General features: G+C 37.7%; 1 pseudogene; it reads right to left on the bottom strand.

The window, feature by feature from the left end:
- Positions 1 to 4,824: 4,824 nt before the first annotated feature.
- The window catches only part of LOC149170835 (protein DETOXIFICATION 16 pseudogene), a 48,638-nt pseudogene continuing 30,487 nt past the window's right edge, over positions 4,825 to 22,975 (bottom strand).

Genomic DNA, 22,975 nt, shown 5'->3' with positions numbered 1-22,975 from the left:
AGCATTGTCTTTTGCATGATTTTTGAGCCAGAGTCCCATCACATTTCGTACATCAAATCCCCTACCGAAGACACTAAAAAAGTACACATAAAATTTACCTAAAATCAATCAGTAGCTCTTTATTGAGCAAGAAAACATTAATTTAGGCTAGGATCTTGGGATAGGCAGTGTGAGTAAACTGCCCAAGATCAGAAACCAAAACTAGTGTCATTAAAAGAGAGAAAATTCATTATGCACTCCTACTACCGGGACCACTCTCGTCAAAGCGGAGCTAAATATGAGACAACATCGAACTGTAAGTGAAGGTAGCCCACCTTCTCCTACAACTCCTTTGGGTATTATGTGTATTGGGGATCCCTTCGAGGATTTCGGAGCTGAGTCGGGGACTCAGGTATCCTACCCACACAGCATACTATCCGTGACTATGTCCCCCCCGGTAGTGTCTATGATCTGAGGTATCCTTAGTGGCAAAACTTTTAGGGACCTACACAAGGTGACTGAGGCGGGCTTCCCTGGTACCTAACATAGATGGACCTACTCTTTCTTCAGCTTTTGGGACGGTGCTCCTCTTCATGAGAGTACTTGGCCTCTCAATCTCAGGTTTGGGTAAAGCTCTAGAGTAACCACAACTATACATTTGGCCATCCCTCTCTATTATTCATTGTGATACTGGGTTTCATCTCTAGTGATTGGTGCTTATCAGACAAGTTCATTTCCCTCTGCTTGTTGATTGATCAACATAGTGTATTTTTTATATTTTTTAGGCACCCGAATGTTATCATTGAGACTTTAACAAATATCACAATAAAATTTATTGATAAAAATTAATAGTCACCATGGATACATCCAGCCCTCATCGTCATTCTAGAAGATTGTTAGGACTTCCCCCACTCATTGTGGAAGATCCGTCGAGCTCTAGTGAACCGGATTCCCCATCTTCGGGAAATCGGTCTCCAAGATCTTACATAGAATCTATTTGGACAACCGACGATCCAAGTTTACTGGAGGATTTCTTTAATACATGATTTCTTCCTCCCTTTAACCCTTACGAATCCGTTGGACCCACTCTTGGTTCCCGTGGTTCCTGTACTCCCTGTTTCTTTAGTTGTAACATTTTCGTCCATCCCGTCGATGACTAACGGGTTGTGGAACTTTGCAGAAACTTTTGGTCCCCAACCACTTCCCCAACCGACAGTCACCACCAAACCATTGATGGTGAACCCTGCTATCCCATTTGTCCCAGGTACAAACCCTCACGTGACACCCTCCACGAGTGGAACCCATGATATGTCAAGTTCCGCCCCTTTAGTGTGAAACTCTATACCTTTGACAAGTGCTACATATTGCGCTCCTTATAACGCTCAATATAGCATGGTTAGCGCAGGTCCCCTCAACCACCAATATGGTTGGCATCCATTGTACAATTCTATCCCCTAGATTCAAGTATATGGGGGCACTCCCAATATGCATATACCAGTCGGGAACGTAACAGGTCCCCCTCCATTTACAGGCATGCATGGTCAGTCACTAATCGACATTAGCACTCCTTACGTTGGTTAAGGACATATGGTTAGTTTTGTGGTGGGCAGGAATCCTCAAGAAGGACCCAACCAATCCATCGGGGTACCCTACTCACAAAATCAAATGAGTCAAGGGGGTACCACTTATCCTGGGGGAAATTCTATACCCCAGCATGAAAATCCCCATGGAAATCCACATTACAATGATATACACCAAGGCAACTACTCTACCACGCAGCCTGTTATCACAAAACCAGTACTAGGGGGCTGCAACTAAGCATGGTCTCATGTAACTATTTCAACCTATCTTTAGACCAAAGATTAGCCTCTTTGATCAGAGAGGGCTCTCTCAAAACTCTTGATAAAATCCTTCACACACTAGATGGCTAACTCTTTATTTACTTATGAAAACATAACTGGTTGGAAACACACCAAAAGATATCTCATTGGGCTATGGAGTCTATAATATCAAGTAGACAAGAAAAACACAGTGATCTCATAGAAATCAAGGCTCTTAGCATTACAAGTCAAACATATTCCACCACACATAGCTTGCTGTATACACAGGAAGTCAGAGCATATAATTATGAATTCTGAGTGATTGCATACAACAAAACCATAAAATAACATAAGGTATAACACATCATCACTTCATTTGACCATGACAATCCTTCGAGAATCTTGAGAAGAGAATAACTCTGTTTTACTATTACTGTCAAAAAAGGTCTTACAGTGGCCCAAAACAACACACTTTTTCTATTAAGTATCCAACCCCTTCTACATCTCACCTTGGCCCATATATAGGCAAGCAAACTAAAACACCTCGAGCTTCCTCCTCCAGCATGAGGGGAGCCTCGAAGGTGGCTATTAATTATTCCTACATGCTACTCACTAATGCATTAATTACAAATATGCTGAACTATAATTACACACTATCCTAATCAAAATAAAATACTAATTTCATTCTCCTCGTATGCTTGATGCTTTCTTGAATGCTTTAACAGCTGTCCTCCTTCAATTAATCTGATATAGCTGAGCTACAGGTGCAATGGATGGTGATTTAGGATGTTTAAGAGCGCTGGTAGCTCATTAAATGACCGGAAGGTGTGCTCCTATTATAATGGTTTCTGTCTCCCAACATTCTCCTAACATATAGCAGTCTGCTCCCAAATCCTTTAATAACGCCAAGTATGGAGTGATGCCAGGTTTCTGATGTGCTGTAGGTGGTCTTTGATAGACATCTGTTCCTTTTCCTCAAACCCCCGCTCACTGTGTCACACTAGCTGCTCTGCGCTTTTAAAATCATCATCTACAGCAGTTTCGTAGCGCGCTACGAAACTGCTGTGTGATTTAAAAACACAGTCCCCCTCACTGGTTTTCTGCTAACACTGTGCTACATTTATTAATGATCTTCCTCATTCCAACAAATGAACAACAATTTGCAAATAATCCTGTTTAGCTGCCAGGCTTCAATGTCAATAGCTTTTCCTAAAAACAAACTCAAATAGCATGCTCGGATTCCTCTGCTTTCTGGAGATACTTTTAGGCCTGCCGAAAGGTTCTTGTAAAACTTATGAAATTCCAAGGTATCACCTCCAGCCTTGCGGACTTCAACCATAAAAAGAGAAGAAGCTACTTCAAATACCTCTGTAGCTACATTCCAATGACCCTTTCTTCCAGTCTTTGAACCTTGCATCTTCATCTTGTAATTTCTCTTTTGCACCAGAAGAAAACCATGAAGGGCATGTAAAATCTGATTTATATATCTTGTTATACAATGTCATAAGGCTTGGATCATCAAAAGGCAAGTAACCTGCTATTAAAACAAATAGGATGACACCACATGACCACCAGTCTGCAGTTGCCCCATCGTATATCTACCCTTTTTCCAGCCACTATAGTGAGCAAATGACTGCATATGGAGGTCATCATTCAGAGTAATAACATCAGCAATTACATGCAGTGTTCAACAGAGATTTAATAATTGTTTTTCACCTCCCAACACTTGGGTATACTCAGGAAATCAACACAAAGGTACAACAATATTTAATCTAGCAAAGTTCATACCCATAAATGACAAATTTGTGGCACCTTCATATCTAAGATCAACATGCAAATATTAGTCCCTAAAACAGAGTTTTTTGGCCCACTAGTTGTAGTAAATTCAACCACAAGTTCAACCCAAGTTTTTTGAAATGCAAGTAAATCATTTATCCTCCTCTAGGGTGTAATTAGCTTATCCAAACCCTATTTTGAAAGGCATCAATATGGACAATATTCCAGAACTTGGCTGAGCGAATGATTTCTAGGAAGACCCAACACGGTCTCTCCAAAATTGCACAACAATTCAACCTCATCTCCCTAAAAATGCACTTCAACTTCAACTACAGGAATATTACTTCATTCTTGGGATCTAAAATAATTAATTAGCTCTACCTCTTTGAAGCAAACCGTCATCCCTGACTTGTTGAGACAGTGCACTTAGGCCAAAATCTGATACTTTAAGATTTCCATATGTATCCAGAAGCAAATTTTCTGGCTTCAAGTCCCTATGGTAGACACCCCCCCATTCGTTTCACCAGAAACGGATCCAATTCTTATGCTGCTCGATAGCCGAGGGATGAGCATCCATGGAAATATCTTTTCAGTGGCAGGCGCACCTCTGTGTCTTATTTGGAATAACGCCATTATCTAAACCGCGGTGAGCTAAACAAAAAACATCGCTCAGCACATCATCCTTATAAGTAGCATCTGTCGTGATTCTGGTGATTTTGCTAATGCAGGTGGCCATCAGAAGTGCCACATCTCAATCCCGGTGTCAATGGCGATCTTGTGGCAATCAAACCTTTATAAAGACCATTTGACACATGGCATTAATCACTGAATTTCATAAGAGCACTCTCATATCTTTAATATGCGCATTAATGCTGAACCAACATGCTTTATAATATTTATGACACTTGCATTTATATCGGTCATCTTAAAACCCATGTGCCTTAAAGAAATGGCTACAACGCATTTCGCATAAGCCAGGTAATTACGATAGCTCCAAAACATTTTTGTTTCAGAGAGTAATATCAAGAAGGAGGCGCTGTGTGTCCCAGTCTAAAAAAAAATGTGATCCCCTGCAGTAATAAACACAACGCTGCCTCTCTGTAACACTTGGAGTATGAATGCGAAATTTTTTGAAGGCGCTCACATTTAACCAAAACCTGATCAACTTCTTTTGGGTGCTCCCATACATCCTTTTCTGTGCAGCAGTGATAAATTTTTGATAAGATTTTCCTTTGTTAGCGCAATGTTCTTAGCAACAGAACAGGTGCTCAAATGCCGAAGGTCCCCTGCCGCCAGCATGCAGTGCAAAGGCTAAAATGACAGCTATAGGCATGCCAACCACATAGTATGCCCCAAGATTTGCATAGGCACCCAACGTTTGCCATCCACATCCTCTAGCAATACCTGATAGAACACCTTGGATGGCATCCATAAATGTTGAGGGTACAAGCAGTGGCATCATGGTTGAAATGCATTCAACTACCTCTACTTCATTGCTATAAGCATAGCCCCATACATCTCTGATAGAGAATAAAATATATCCTATCATAAGAGCCTCATTGACTGCCATACAAACCCCGACACACACTGATAACTGTGCAGTGCGTGAGCGTCCAGCTCCTAGTTCATTGGAAACTCGTGTACTTACAGCAGCACCCACGCCAAAGGGGATCATATATGCAACTGCATCAGTGCTAAGACAGATGGAGAGAACTGATATCTCAAGTTCAGGCTTAGGTAACAAACCGGAGAATAGAACAAGCATTTCAAAAGACCAGTATTCCAAGCAACACATTACTGCAGATAGAATAGTAAGCTTAAGAAAATTTGTAATGTCATATAAAGCTTCCCTTGAGAAAGATGTCCATGTCTTCTTGCATGCAGGGGAAGATTTAACATAAATTGATAGAAGTGCCACATTTAGCCAATTGGAAATGCTATTTGCAAGCACAGCCCCTTTATTACCTAATCCAACTTTGAACACCAATACCCAACAAACGGGAACATGAACTTTATCATAAATATTTTTCAAATCTTTCAATCCATTGTGGTGCCTTGCTTTGTGAAAGAAGTTACAGATTGTGAAAAGACAATCCCAAATATCAAACACTCTATGACTTATAAAATTTAATAGATTCTTTGTCTAGAGGATTCAACACAAAATCTCCTGCAAGTCTCCCACATTAGTATGTACATCTTTCACAATCACCCATGAGCCAGAATTCAGAGATAACTCCCTTAATGTATTTGATGGCAATCCTACAATAGCTGCATCATCATAAGGTGTCTCCTTGAACATACTGCCACTGCTCTCATCAACATTCCTGGAAGAAGAACTCTGTACAATAAGCATGCTAGGATTTGGACCTTCACTGAAAACTCAAACAAATCCCCAGTTTCGTAGCACGCTACGAAACCACTCAAACAGGTAGCGCTGCGAAACTGCTAAAAAGAATTCTGGCGCTGCGAAACTGCTAAAAAGAATTCTGGCGCTGCGAAAACACCCACTCTTTAAGCCAGGCTAAAAAAATTTTAACTACAGCATTTTCAGTGATAACACAGCCTATGTATAATATTGGGACTGAAACGATGGGAGGACCGCAAGGATTCTCAAGTCATATTTCATCTCCTTTGTCCGAGTTCGGGACAACACACACTCTTCCTTTCTTGGAAACTTTGGATATCTCTGACTTGTACAAACTTACAAATGACCCCATATATCATAACTTACCTTGGCTGCCAATCTCACATAAAATACCAACAGACATCCCCTAGTTTGAAGGGAAGCTAGGGGAGCATCTGAGCACCAATATCACCACCTATCATCTTTGGTGTGTTTCTATTCTTCATTTGTACACAATGCTATTGTTTCTCACCCTTTAAATCAGTCTTCTAAAAATCAAGAAGACAATCAAATTTCTAAATATCAGGCCTTCTCTCAATTCCTAATTGGATAATTTAATATAATATATGATCTATGACCTAGGTAAGGGCCTAGTATACCTCCAAAATTTTCCACTCTAAATGAAATTCATATTAAATTTGTTAAAACCAAGATAATAATCATTAAACAATGGAATCAAACAGTTGAAACAAGCCAAATGATAAAATTATTTTCACAACCTTCATTGTTGAAAGATAACTAGAAAGAGTTAACAGACCAATTCCCCTAGCTGAACTATCAAAGAAGCCAGGGTATAAGAACTAAGTTTCTAAATGGATTCTATTATCTAGTGTGGATGCTGAAGGGGATGTGATAAGCATGTGGGACGAAAAACCCTCTGTACTTTTTGGTCCTAGCTTTGACATGATAGATGAGAATGTACCACCATTTTATGTGACTCTGAAAGTTCATGATTTCCTATTATATAATTGTATGTTAGATTTTTGGGCTTCCCATAATTTAATGCCTAAAGGAGTCATGGACCGACTTCAATTAGAAGTCACTAGAACTTACCATGATATTTACACCTTTGACTCCAAGAATGTACCTTGTCATTGACTTATTAAAGATTTGGTGGTTACCTTAGCTCATATACCTGTCAAAAGTGTGGCTTTAGACATAGTAGTCACTGACATCCCTCCCAAATTTGGCATGTTGCTATCAAGATCTTGTTGTGTTAAATTAGGAGGAATCCTACAAATGGATATGTCTTATGCCAGTATTCCGGTATGTGGGGGTAAGCATCTTAGGATATACAAGGAATTTGGATTTATGAATACTATTTGTAGATCTGATTAGGCTAGGAATCATCCTGTTAATGATGTTGACCAAGACTTGGGTTGTTTCAAACTATCAGTTAATAATTCACAAAATACTCAACTTACTATTGAAAACATTGTTGATCAACCTAAAACCATCACTAGTACAAAATGACCAATTAGTTACTAAAAAACAACTAAAATTTTCATATAAATGACCATCTTTCAGTCGGTGACCAGTATTAGCTAAATTATAGTATCTTATAACGCGTTGAACTTTTAGTCATTTTTAGCTTAGTCATTAATTGGTTTCCTCAATTTTACCATCTAGTCATATATTTAGTCATAAATTTGGTCATTATTTTTTCATTGGTTTAGTCATTAATTTTTGCAATTAATGACCAAATATAAAACAAAATATATTACTATATGAATCCTCGAGAAAACCAAGTAATGACCAAATAAATATGACCAAAATGTTGGTCGTGTTATGAGACACTGTAAACTAGCTACTAATAGTCATATATATGCAAATTTTAGTCATCATTTAAAACCAATTACTGACCAAAGAAATATCACTAAATTTTAGTCGTGTTATAAGTATTGTAAATTAGCTACTAATAGTCGTATATATGCAAAATTTAGTCATCATTTTAACAAAAAATTTATCATTTTCAGTAGTCATTTATATTTTTTTGATATATTACTATATAAACAAATGATTTAGTAGCTTCTATTCATTCTATTTAATTTCATGCATAATCATTATAAACGACTAATTCAATGATATATTCATTTTATTCATGTTCATGATTAGTTAATATAAACTACTAATTTAGTAGTTTTAGATTGATTTTATGTGTTTATTATTAATCAACATAAATTAATTAGTATGATTTTGCGACTAAATTTAAAAAAAAAATGTCATACAATGTGCATGTTTATCTAATATGATAACACAAAGTTACATATGTTAATTATAATACTATATAATATCAAGTGCAAATAAAAGTAATTTCAACTATATAAATTTTATTATATAAAATATCAAGTATTACAATACGAGTTTCCAACTTAATATCGGTTGGACTACAATTTACACATGAAATATTGTTTTATCATTTCAAAACATTATCACTATGTTCCCAAAGCGTTGCAAGTGAATTCACCAACTCTGAAGGCTTGACCATCAGTCTCTATGAGCGTGACTTATGCAAGATATTGGCTCTAAGGGTATCACTAGAAATTCTCTTCTCTCTCTCGTTTTGCATTTGTCGCTCCAGTGTTATTGTTCTCTTCTTTCTTCAATTGTTGCTTCTTACCATCAATATTGAGTTCCTCTCATGAAAATGAAAGAATATACAATGCAGAGTATAAGACATGAAAGACGATGAATACTTGAATATAAAATAAAGTAGACCATAAAAGATTTATACAACATATACCTCAATATTCAATAGTGGCAACTATGCAGCTAGATGACCTATATAAAAAAAACAAATAAAACATCACCATAGAAAATAACACCTTAGTAACTTAGTATTCAACCTTCAACAAAACCTTAGGAACAATCATACCAGCTAAGTTACATGTTAAAAATTTCACAGAATAGATAACTTGTGAAAACAAATGGAAAAAGAAAAAGATCAGTGTAAAAAAATATCCTTATTGCTTGTTCTAAAATAGTCATGTTCCTTAAATTTGGATAATCTTTTGCCCACAGTAAAAGTTCATCGCTATTATGACCTATGTTTTTAGAATCATGAGATTGATCCAACATCATATTGGATTGTGAAGACAAAATGATTCAACTTTCCAAGATGAGTGCCTCACTTGGTTGAATGAAGGTGCTAGCTGTGAGTAGTGTCAAAACCTTAGGGAAGAAGAACACTAAGGCCTAAGAAAATATATCACCGCGTTTCCACTAAATGAAAATATTTCAATCCCATAATGGCCTCTTGGAGTACATTTCGTTGGATGGATATCACACTGTGAGAGATGATTGTCTAATACAATGAGAAGTGTACACATATTGTCACAATGCCCCTTACAGTTGGACCCTACAGTTGTGTCCAATAATATTAATCTTCATTTAACAGTGAAGCAGATCTCCTAGACCAAACTTCTTCTCCGTCTATCTTCAAGAGGACAAACACAATTTATTATGAAGCTAAGACACCAATGTCCCAAGAACCAGAAGAGATGAAGGAGATTCAAGATACAGGAAGTTGGAAGACCATAGAGAAAAAAAAGAAGGCTACAACATCAATCTTGCCAAGAAAGACGAGGAGCCAGACAATTAAAAACTAAGAAAATTATAGGTCCGATAGACCAATTTGGTCTCAGTGGATGTTAACCACTATCATCATCATCATCATCATCATCATCATCATTATTTAATTATCAATTATGACTATCAGATAATTATTAGTTTTAATAATTAGTCTGAAATTGTATTTTAGTATTTATGTATACATGAAAATATTCAGAAAGGAAGGTACCTTTTGTGACTAGTTAATTTCGAGTGAATCTAGATACACAAGAAATTATGGTGCCTCGGTGTTTCTCTAGCATTATCTGCTCATTGTACTAATTGCTCCCATTTCCTCTACTGATTTTGGCAAATTCCTCTTTGATGATGTCCAATGTCAAGGCTAATTCAAATATTGGAAGAGTCTATTCTTAGAGAAGAATGACCAGAGAATTCCCATTGGAATCAGAATCGCAGTTCATGGATAGTTTCATGACCATGAGAGCCGTGGTGGAAGAGATGTGTCGAGAATTTAAGAAGGGTCGAGGTGAAAGTACTTCAACACCCAAACAAGACAAAGGAGCAGAGGAACATTCTCTAGATGCCCCCCTAGAGAGCAAAGGGAAAGGGGAAAAGCCTCCTCCCTCATCTCCTCCACCATCACCTCCATCATCCTCATCTCCTAGCCCTAAAAATAAAAAGAAGAAAACATCCTTGATTAAATTAGATGTAAGGTTTGATTTGCCAATTTATGATGGATAATTAAATGTAGAAAAGCTAGATAACTAGATTAGATAGATTGATGTATATTGTAGGGTGCAGAACATTGATTTAGAAAGGAGAAAGATTCAGCTGGCTAGCCTTCGCCTTGGGAACTGCACTAGTGTGGTGGGAAGGCAAGACACAAGCTGATCTGAAGAGACATGGTAAAATTCTTTCTACGTCGAATGAATTTGTTTCTACCATCAAAAAAAATTTATATCCTATAGATTATATGCAACAAACAATGATGAGTTGGCAAACTCTTCACCGATTAAAGGGCCAAATTGTACAAAGTTAAACCCAGGAATTTAGAAAAAGAGCTTTAACTCTAGGCATATCTCTAGACTCACCTGAAACTTTGTTGAAGTGTATAGGTGGTCTGGATAGCTATTTGAAGCACACCATTGTCATGTTTAATCCTACTAGCCTAGATGATGTATTAGTCCAGGCTACACATCTAGAAGCTAGAGGCAAGAATGTGAACCCAGAGATTGGGGGATCATCAAAACCCTTTGCAGGAAAGAACAAGGAAAAGAAGAAGTTGAAATGGAAGGAGAGGAAGACAAACATTGTACAGAAATACAAACCTTCATGCACTCACTGCAAGAAGGATGGATACGATGATGAAAATTGTTGGTCTTTGCATCCAGAGTTGAAACCCAAGAAGTTCGGTGGTAAGAAGAAGAAGATTGTTGCTACTATTCAGAAAGACTTGGGGTCAGGCTCAAGTGATGAAACAACAGTCGAAGCCACATGTATAAAAGGTAAAAATTCTGAAGCATCTACAAGTAATTCTGCAAAATATCTTGATAATGAAGATAATGAGAGAAAAATATATGAGCTTTTTCATATTAGATTTATTTCCAAGCACAAAAAGATTGATACTTTATTTGATAGTCGATCACAAGTAAACTTGATTTCTGAAACAATTGTAAAGAAGTTGGGCTTACTAACAACACCTCACAAGAAGCCATATCCATTAGGTTGGGTATGCGATAAAGCAAAGCTACAAGTGACTAGACAATGTAAACTTAGGTTTGCTATTGGGTCAACATTTGTAAATGATGTTGAGTTAGATATAGTTCCCTTGGATATATGTGGTATTGTTTTAGGAATTCCTTACTTGTTTGATAAAAAAGCCATTTTCTATAGAACTGAAAATAAGTATCAACTCACTAAATATGGAATATATGTATTGTAAGAGCTCGTAAACTCAAAAATAACTATTCTATCATAAACTTAGGGCAGATGAAAAGAATTGTAAATTCATGCAAGCAAATTTTACTAATGGCTGTAAAGGAAAAGAACCCTGATAAAACCAATGTATTTGAAGGTTGTGATGCTAAACAGAAAGCTGATTTAGTTAAAGTTGTTTCAGAATATGATATCCTATTTCAAGAACCTAAAGGTCTGCCACCCAAAAGGGAAATAGTACATGATATTCATTTGCAGCAAGATTCTCCATTTCCTAACATCGGAATGTACAGGTTATCCACTTTAGAGAATGAAGAGATCAAGAAGCAGGTACAGGAGTTGCTCAATAAAGGGTTCATAAGACCAATCACATCACCATGTGGATCTCCAATCATACTGGTGAGAAAGAAAGATGGTTCGTGGAGGATGTGCATTGATTATAGAGCACTGTATAAAATAACGATCAAGAATTCTTATCCTCTTCCTCGCATTAATGATCTATTAGATCAATTGAAAGAAGCAATTTACTTTTCCAAGTTAGACTTGTGCAATGGCTATCATTAGGTCATAGTTGCAGAATAAGATGCATGGAAGACTGCTTTCAAGGCAAAGAAAGGGTTGTATGAATGGTTGGTTATGCCTTTTGGCTTAACTAATGCTCCTGCCACTTTCATGACAGTTATGAATGATGTACTTTGACCTTTTATTGATTACTTTGTAATTGTATATTTAGATGACATTATTGTTTTCAGTAAAACATGGGAAGAACATTTAAACCATATAAAGTAGACTTTAGATGTTTTGAAAAAAGAAAATATCTATGTGAAGTTATCAAAATGTGAACTTGGCAAAACATATTTAAATTATTTGGGTCATATTGTAGGGGGTGGTGAATTGAAGATAGATCCCTCTAAGGTTGAAGTCATTGTGAACTAGCCTATACCCAAATCTGCTACAAAAGTTAGGAGTTTCCTAGGAGCAGCACAATATTGGAGAAAGTTTATTGCTAACATTTCCTTGATTGCAGCTCCCTTACATGCTTTAACATGATTGAACAAGGTGTTTTAGTGGGGAGGCAAATAGCAGAAAGCCTTGGACACCTTAAAAGAAAAAACTAGTACAACACCAATACTAGCATTGCGAGATCTTCAACGACCATTTGAGATTGAAACAGATGCCAATGACTATGCCATGGGAGAAGTGTTGATGCAACATGGTAAACCCATATGCTATCATTCTGAGACATTTAATTCTGCAGTAGTTAATTATCCCACACATGATAAAGAATTGTATGCATTAGTACAGAGAGTGAAAAATTGGCAGTGTTACCCAATGGGAAAAGAAACAATTATACATGCATATCATCAACCACTTCAATATTTACGCTCAAAAACTAAATTGAAACAATCAAGACACTATAGGTGGACGGGTTTTCTACAACAGTTTCATCTTGTCATCAGATATAAGAACGACATACACAATAAGGTTGCAGATATGTTATACAGACCAATCATATATGCATCTACTATACTTAAGCATAACTCAGTAATGCATGAAAGCTACATTGAACAATATGTACTAGATATAGATTTTGAAGATGTCTCTGCAACTTTAATTCATGGAAAACAAGTAGAAGAATTGGATTATTATGTTAAGGACCAACTCTTGTATCATTTTGGAAAGTTATGCAGACCACACACTAAAAGAGTTAACATAATCCAAGGAGCAGATACTTCTCTTATATCCGGTCATTTTGGTGTAAGTAAAACAGTTGCATAGCTACAAAGGTTCTTCAATTGGCTAAGAATGCATGAAACGATTTCTAGATATATAAAAGGGTGTACTATGTGTACTAAAATCAAGCCTAGTAATAGAAGAATAGGCTTGTACACTCCCCTTCCAGTTCCTTCTCGTCCTTGGGAAAGTGTTTCCATGGACTTTTTTGGGGGTTGCCAAAATCTAGAAAAGGTCATGATTATTTATATGTTATTATGGACAGGTTCCACAAAATGTGTATTTTAATACCTTGTAACAAGCATATTACAGCTAAACAAACAATGAAGTTGTTCTTTCAACATCTGTGGGTTCTTTTTGGGTTACCCACTTCCATTGTATCTCATCGAGATTCCCGATTTGTTAGGAAGTTTTGGCCAAGTCTGTGGGAATTGTTGGACACGATATTGAAGAAGAGCACAACATTTCATCTACAAACAGATGGCCAAACAGAGGTGGTCAACAGGACAATGATCCAGTTTCTCAGGGGCCATTACAACAAGCATCCCAAGATTTGGGATGAAAATTTGTGTTATGTGCAACATGCTTACAATAGTGCCAAACACTCTTCTACTCATAGATCTCCTTTTGAGACTTGTTTGGTTTTACACCAAAGTCTCCCTTGCATTTTATCTTTGGAAAAGACATAAAAGTTGATGGACACAATGATGTGGACAAAGCAACCGAGTTCATTGAACAGATACAAAAATTTCACCAGGCAGTGCAGGAATAGCTGGAAAGAAGCCAAGCCAAGTACAAGGCAAGGCATGACAAGCATCGAATTGAGAATAGATTCCAAGTTGGTGGTCGAGTCTGGCTGTACATCAACAAAGATAGAATGAAAGGTGAAGGTAAGAAGTTGAAGCCAATAAGGTATGGGCCTTTAAAGATACTTGAGAAAATTGGTGAAAATGCTTTTCACCTTGATTTGCCAGCTTATATGCATATCTATTCAGTTGTTAATGCAGAAAACTTGAGACTATATGAACCTTCATTGATTGAAGATCTCGAAGAGCAAAGTCAGTTGCCTTCTATTGATGATCTGTTGCCTGAATATCTCAATGAGTTGCAAGAAGACACAGTTTTGGACAGGAAGGTGAGAACTACGCACAGAGGGGATGTTGCGTACCTGAGAATCAGACTCAAAGGTTCAAAACCAAGCAGTTCACGATGGATAGAGATTGGACAAGTGAAGAAGCTATATCCTCACTTGAGTGATGCTTAAAAACAAACTTTAGGTGGTCCAAAATCCTTTTCAGTGGGAAGGCGTGATCCAAAATGGATCCTAAAACCCTCTAAGTCTTCATATACTTAAAAAGTATCACAAGGTAAAAACATTCACAAATGGTGGAAAACACTATCACAAAGGTAATACAAGAAGAAATGGCAAAAATAGAGTTAAATGGAGGCTTAAGCAACATCACATGGGAGTCGTCGGATCTGACCGATTAACTGTCCAGATCTGATCGACGTATCACAATCAGTGGTAACAGGCGGAGTTAATCGAGTGCGACCTTATGGGAAATCGTGACAGTGATCAGCGCGATTAAACGAGGGTCATTGATATATGCATGCAGATCAACAGTCCAGATCTACTTGTGCTATCGCATCACCAATAGACACACAAAAGGACTTACCGGGGCCTGAGGACTATGCGATATGCGATTGCGATATATCGAATCACAAAATTGCATCGCAACAATACAAATGGGTGGGGCCAATACATATGTGGTTTGTGATAGCTGGACCTAACAAATTTTTTGGTTGCAAATATATATATCTTGAGTTTTCGAAGAAAAGGGTTTTTCTATGTAAATTCACATTTTCGTTAAATAAATTAAAAACGAAGGAAATGTTAACGGAGTGACAAAATGGACCTGAAAGGGTTTATACATGCAATGATATATACTTTGAGTTTTGTAATGAGCGGGATTTCGGGGGGCTCAAGCAGTAAGCAGTATTGGACAGGCTCCGCCCGAGCCCATACACTAGCCGCCACGTGGCTTGGCACTGGAGGCAGAAAATTGCCTTTTCTGGCGGGTAATCTCCGTGCACATAAGCCGTCTGAAATGAATAACAACCGTTGGATCAAAGATCACATAGATCAATGGTGGACTTGCGATAGCAACCAAAGGAAGACCCAAAAGGATTACATGGTGGAATTGATAATATTTGAAGTCCGATAAATTGCAGTTTGGAGGATTTTGTAGCGTTTCTGTGTATTTCCCTACGCAAACAGAGAAATGACACTTTTAGAGATTTCAACGCGCCAATGGTCCCATCTGTTACAAAACAGGTGGTCACCATGATTGGTTAACACTCTGAGGGGATTTTAACGGGCAGAGGCTGGAAAGATAGAAAGGGAAAACAAACAAACAAGTGCTAATTGGCTTAAAAGCCACTAAATGACAAAGACAGGAGGAGGCAGTGTTAAGACAGATTGAAAGCAAAGATAGAGAGGGAGAGGGAGAGTATGTGTACTCAGAAAGACTTGAGGGATTTAAGGAGTGTTAGAAAATTATATATTACAGAGCAATGGAACACATAAAATACTGCAGAAATATAAACACAGAAAACACATAAAACACATAAAACAAGAGAGACACAGATATACATGGTTCACCCAGTTTGGGCTATGCCCACCTCAAACAGCCAGTCCTTCCTTTCTATTATCCAGCAAAATGAAGAGAGACAACCTACAACAAATCCACTGTAATATCCTCTGTTTTCTCCCATAGTCTCACCTCTCTATTTCTCACTCAGAGAATACACATCTATGTCATAGCCTCAAATACAATGCCCTCATACAAAGAGAGGGGTTTCCTTCTAGGGAAAAAAATCCTAAACTAAACATAAGTTCTACCGTCAGATCATCTGCGTAATGAACAGCCCAGATTGACTAGAAATTACTATACATTTACAAGGCAATTTTACATCTATTTTTGGCTTCGGGGGCGCTGCCCCCGAACCCCCGCCGGGGGATCAGCCTCCCCGGACCCTCACAGCGGGGACAAGTCCGCCCCGAACCCCCCCGCGTGGAGGGGTGTACAAACTTCCTGGGGTATACATCCGGTTGAAACAAAAGACCTCTGAACAATCATGCTCCACACACAACAATCTCCCACTTGGAGAATGATTGTAGCAACTCCACCACTGCTTCATTTTCTGGACAATGACTCCTCTTTGGACCTAGTTGTTTCTCATCTTCATCGCCATCCTTGAAGACCAATTGAAACTGAGCATGTTCTTAGTTTCTCCTTGGTTACAACTTTTGTTAGCATGTCTGCAGGATTCTGGCTAGTGTGTATCTTTTCTAGCTTCAACTCTCCATCTTCCAGCACTGATCGTTTGAAATGGTACTTGAGCCGTATGTGTTTAGTCCTAGAATGAAATACTGAGTTCTTTGCAAGATGAATGGAACTTTGGCTATCACTGTATAACGTGCCCATATCATGCTCCTTACCCAATTCACCCATAAATCTTTGTAACCAAATCATTTCTTTTCTAGCCTCTGTAGCAGCAACATACTCTGCTTATGTTGTTGAAAGCGCAAAATCACTTTGGATTTTTGAAACCCAACTGATAGCCATTCCACCAATAATAAATACATATCATGTAGTGCTCCTCCTATTATCTCTGTCACCAGCCATATCTGCATCAACATGTCCCTGTAAAGAAATGTTTGAACCACCAAAGCATAATGCTTTATTTGTGGTACCTTTCAAATATCTGAGAATCCATTTCACTACCATGCAATGTTCCTTTCTTGGATTGTTCATGTACCTGCTTACAACTCCCACGCATGTGCAATATCAGGCCTTGTGCAGACCATTGCACACACTAAGCTTCCAACTGCTGATGCATATGGAACTTTAGACATATAGTCCATGTCTTCTTGGGTCTTTGGGCACATTTCCTTGCTAAATTTGAAATGGCTAGCAAAAGGTGTACTAACTAGTTTTTCATTGTGCATATTAAATCTTTTCAACACCTTTTGTATGTACTCATTCCGAGACAATGTTAATTTGCGATTTTTCCTGTATCTAGTGATTCTCATACCAAGGATTTGTTTTGCAGCTCCCAAATCCTTCATTGCAAATGAATTTGCTAATTTTCTTTTGAGCACATTTATTTCCTGCATGTTAGACCCTACAACAGTCACGTCATCTACATATAATAACAATATAATATAGTTGCCATCATTTTTCTTTTTCAAATAAACACAATGATCAGAGTGACATCTAGTATAACCTTGTTCAGACATAAACTTGTCAAATTTTAGATACCATTGCCTTCGAGCCTGTTTTAAGCCATACAAGCTCTTCTTCAACCTGCACACTAGTTTATCCTTCCCTTTCACCTCATATCCTTGTGGCTGTTCCATATATATCTCTTCCTCCAAATCCCCATGGAGAAAGGCTACCTTTACATCTAACTGCTCAAGATGCAAATCTTCAGCTGCCACTAGACTTAAAATAGTTCTGATTGAAGTCATTTTAACAATAGGAGAATCTGTTTCATCAAAATCAATAACTTTCTTCTGTGCAAACCCCTTCACCACAAGTCTAGCTTTGTACCTCTGTTTTCCTCCATATTCTTCCTTCATCGTGTAAACCCATTTATTCTTCAATGTAGTCTTTCTTGCAGGCAACCTGACTAAGTCCCAAGTCTGGTTATGCATCAAGGAGTCCATCTCTTCTTCCATGGCTATCTCCCACTTCTTCCTGCTTTCAATTTGCATTGCTTCTTCATAACATTTGGGTTCACCAGAATCAGTCCACAATAAATAATATAATGAAGGAGAGTATCGTTCAGGGGGTCTACTAATCCTGGTAGTTCTTCTAACACCACTTTCAGGTGTTTGGGGTGCCTATTGTTGTTGTGGTGGTGGTTGTTGTTGTTGTGCTTCTTGATTATTATTATTTTCAGGCACCTTTACTTTTTCAGTGATTTCGTCAAGAACTGCATATTCCTTGTTTTTTTCTTCCTTCTTCTCCTGCAACTGATTCTTATACAAGACCTTTTCATTGAATATTACATCTCCGCTCCTAATGACTTTTTGTTTTTCGTAATCATATAAGCGATAACCAAAATCATTAACACCATATCCAATAAAGGTACATTTCTTTGACTTTGCCTCAAGCTTTGTTTTATTTTCTTTATCAATATGGACAAAGGCATCATAACCAAAAGGCTTTAAAAAGGACTAGTTTACCTTTTTACCTGTCCATGCTTCCTCTGGAACACCACCATCCAAGGAACTTGAAGGCCCTCTGTTTATTAGATAAACAACAGTATCTACAACATCTACCCAAAAATGTAAAGGCAATCTTGCATGCAATCTCATGCACCTTGCACGCTCCATGATTGTTCTGTTCATCCTTTCTGATAGACCATTTCCTTGTGGTGTTCTTGGAACTGTCTTCTCTCTGTGAATTCCATGCTTTGAACAGTACCTATCAAACTCTTTGCTGCAATATTCACCTCCATTGTCTGATCTAAGACACTTCAATTTCTTTCCTGTCTCAATCTCAACCAAAGCTTTCCATTTCTTGAAAGTATCAAATACATCAGATTTATTCTTAATACAATAAATCCAAGTTTTTCTAGTTGCATCATCAATAAAGGTAACATAATAATGAGAGCCATCGAGAGATGATACCTGAGTAGGTCCCCATACATCTGTATGCACAAGCTCTAATTTTTCGCTCTTCTTTTCTTTCCCAACTCTGAGAAATCTAACACTCTTCTGTTTTCCATAAATGCAATTTTCACAGAAGTCCAAATCAACATTCTTCAAACCCGACAACAAATTCCATGAGTGAAGAATCTTCATCCCCCTTTCACTCATGTGTCTGAGCCTATGATTCCATAATGATGCATTTTCTCCTTTAGAAGTTAAAGCATTAACAGAGTTAGAAATACCATTGCATAAATACAATGAACCAACCTTTTCGCCCTTTGCTATTACCGGGGCTCTTTTGGTGACCTTCCAAGCTTTATCTGTGAAAGATGTCACACAACCTTCACCGCCTAACTGCGCTATTCAATTCAGATTGTTCTTTAGATCTGGAACATGCCTTAACTCCTTTACTAGCCATTGGTTTCCATTCTGCTGTTTTACAAGAACCTTACACATTCCAACAATTTTAGAGGGTTTATCATCACCCATACGAACTTGTCCAAAATCTCCTTGAACATAGTCATGAAAGTATTTCTTATCAGGTGTGGCATGGAATGAGGACCCTGAATCTACCACCTAGGAATCAGTAATATTTTCGAAAGAAAGAATCAAAGCATCTTGTAACACTTCACCTATCACATTTTCTTCATGATTGTTTTCTTGTTGTGCATCTCCTTCTTTTCCCTTATGAGATCTACAGTCTTTCATTAGGTGTCCTTTCTTTCCTCATTTTCAGCACACTATCCCTGATCTGGACTTGGATCTGCCTTTCCTTGATTTACTTCGATATCCTGAGCTCTTTCCTCTTTCCATTTTTCTTCCCTAGACTCTGCACTCAAAGCATTACCCGATGTCTCACTAGAGCTTTTCCATCGCATTTCCTCACTAAGGATAGCACCGACAACATCATCAAACTTTCAAGTACTAGATGTAGAGATAAAGTTACTAATGGCCATTACTAAACCATTCCAACTTTCTAGCAATGATCACAAGAATAACAGAGCTCTAACTTCATCTTCACAATTTACCCCTAAAGAACTTAACTGACTTGTAGCTGTATTAAAATCATTTAAATGATCTGCAATAGATCCACCTTCCAACATCTTCATATTAAATAACTGTTTCATAAGAAATACCTTGTTTGAGGCCGAGGGTTTTTCATATAGTTTCGACAACGCCTGAATCAAACCATCTGTCATTGTTTCCTTCGAAATGTTGAAGGCGACTGATGCAGGGAGGCACAACTGTATTGTTCTCAGTGCATTTCTATCGAGAAGGTTCCATTCTTCATCTATCATAGCCATCGGCTTCTTTGTTTTTCTGCTCAATGGTAGGTACAGATCTTTCTGATACAGATAATCTTCCATCTGCATCTTCCATAGTGAGAAGTTTTGGCCGTTAAATTTCTCGACCCTAAACTAACCATCTTCCGCTATTGCTCCCACTCGCATAAGGAACCCTTCTTTGCGAGTTTATCAGCCAAATAGACCTTCGGCTCTGATACCAGTTGTTAGAAAATTATATAATATGGAGCAATGGAACACATAAAATACTATAGAAATATAAACACAGAAAACACATAAAACAGGAGAGACGCAGATATACATGGTTCACCTAGTTTGGGCTACTTCCACCTAGAACAGCCAGTCTGTTATAGATTTAACTTAGAAATATATGATAATATAAATAAACCCAACAAATAACAGATAGAAATAGATAGAAATGCTTCTCCTTATTAATATCAAACCCTTAAGGTAGGGAAACAACATACATTCACTCCTTAAGGAAGGAGAACACTCCACAAGCCATATGCTTGTTCATACAATAATCCTTCACATTATTCCTTGACCTTCCTCCATGTGGAGTCTCTAGCCTCTATATAGGCCTCATACATACAATACCATGGGTCATTACCATAGTTCCCTCATACCATCAAACTAATACCATAGGCCCATTACACTATTACTAACTACTTGTGGTCCCTTACATGATATGGGTTAACCACTTTATTTATTACTATGGCCCATCCCATTCTTACATTATTACCTTGGGTACATGCCTTGGTACCCCATATTATCCCCCCTAGGTATATAACATTCCACCCCTTTTAACATGTTTCGTCCCCGAAACATGGGAAGAACACAAATAAGAAGATCTACTCAAAAGAGTAGTCCACTGGTACCATGCATGTGCATCTAGCCATCTAAGAGAAAGGTGAACCCTCGGTCTAGCTGGTGCCTCGCTCGCTTGAAATGGAAGTTGACCGTGGTAGCTCTTCTGTGTTGATGTGTAGTAGGTGGATCTTCACTCTTCTCTATCTGTCCTGCGGGGGTTGTTGTCCATGTGGCTAATTGGTTGCCATCTTGATGGTTGTCTTACAGGGTGATGTGGGTGATGATATGTTGAAGTTTTAACCCGCGATGGTTTTTTCTTTAATTCACCCCTTACGGGAGCCTGACTGTTATCTGCTGCATGTTGTGGTGCCTGCTGTGGTGTTTTATCTTTCAATATTACTTCAACCACTGAGCCCTTCTCTGATGTATCAGCACCTGTAACCTTTTCTGCTTCAGCCTCTGTTTGTGTTTGTTTGTCTATCATCACTGTCTCATCATCTAATATGTCAGACCCTGGAACATCTTCTGCTTCAGCCTCCTTGGACTCTACCTGTTTATTAATGGAAATATCCTATAATGTAATTTTCTTCTTTTTATACCAGAGCTTCAGGAATTTCTTCTATACATTAATATTGATAGTACCCCTGATTCCATCCAAGGGTATCCCAAAACAACATCCATGTTATCCATATCTGAAGCATAAAAATCACCATGCAACACATATTTATCCATAGAAATCTTCAAATCCTTGTACACTCGAACATCCTCATCATCCACTTGTGTGTTTTCAATGTGTTTTGCTGGAATTTGAAATTTTTTTGCCAAGTTGACATTTATGATATTTTTCTTGCAACTCGGATTTATAGACACAATGATTTTCTCCTTCTGAATCAATCCATGAACATGCAATAAGGAGATACCAGCAGAAAATAACCCTTTAGGTTCCTTATTTTCCTTCTTTCCTGTAAAAATAAAATCTTTTCTATGTTGTGTGTCTATTTGTGTGAGCTTATCCACAATATTAGCTTTACAGTCAAAGTGGTCAATAAGAGCTTTTGTGAATGTGTCCCCAAGTCAAGGGCCTTCGATAGCAACATTGATGCCCTTGCCACCATTGCCTTCTTTCAATGTCTAAGTACATTTTTCCCACACTCAGATGAGTCTCATCATCCATGATGTAATGAAATCTAAAAAATTTCTCCATTCGTGCTAGCCATTTGGCTGGATGAGAGCCATCAAATTTATACAAGTCCCTCAAATTCTGATTTGTGCTCGCCATCACAAAAAAAAATTGGTGAAAATTTGAAATGGTCACAATTCCGTCAATATTACTCAGAATCCCTATTATGACCCATTTTTAGAAATGGAACAACCATTCTGCATCTGCCCATATGATAGAAATCCTAACTCAGGCACTAGAATTTCAGATCTGCACTGCTACTCTCCCGCCGTCACCAAAATTTCTAAAAAAATCGTTGATTTTAAATTAGCGATATCTCCCTCATCGGGACTTCGATTCGACTGATTTTTTTTTTGAAATTGAGTATCTTTTCACGAAGAATTCATATCTACAATTAGATTTTGTAGATCTTGCATCAAAAAATCCATATCTGCACCGCAAATTTGCTTCCCTGAAAAATTGTCTGCAACCTCATTGATTTTTAAATCAGCGATATCTCCTTCATCCGGACTCCGATTCGACTGATTTTTTATTTGAAATTGGGTATTTTTTCACATCAAATCTAGATATACAATTATATTTTTCAGATCTTAAACCCAAATGTATAGATATGATCTGCAAACTCAACGCCCCCGAAATCCTGCAAAAAAAAAAAAAAATCTCCACTTTTTTGCCCAAGAAAGTGCTCTGATACCACTTGTTATAGATCTAAGCCAGAAATATATGATAATAGAAATAAAC

Source organism: Pinus tabuliformis, chromosome 4_2 (assembly GCF_031772625.1).
Source record: "Pinus tabuliformis cultivar Carrire ecotype Pingquan chromosome 4_2, CPIR1, whole genome shotgun sequence".
NCBI lineage: Eukaryota > Viridiplantae > Streptophyta > Pinopsida > Pinales > Pinaceae > Pinus > Pinus tabuliformis.
The sequence above is the reverse complement of the archived record's forward strand: the minus strand, read 5'-3'. Positions and strand labels throughout refer to the sequence as shown.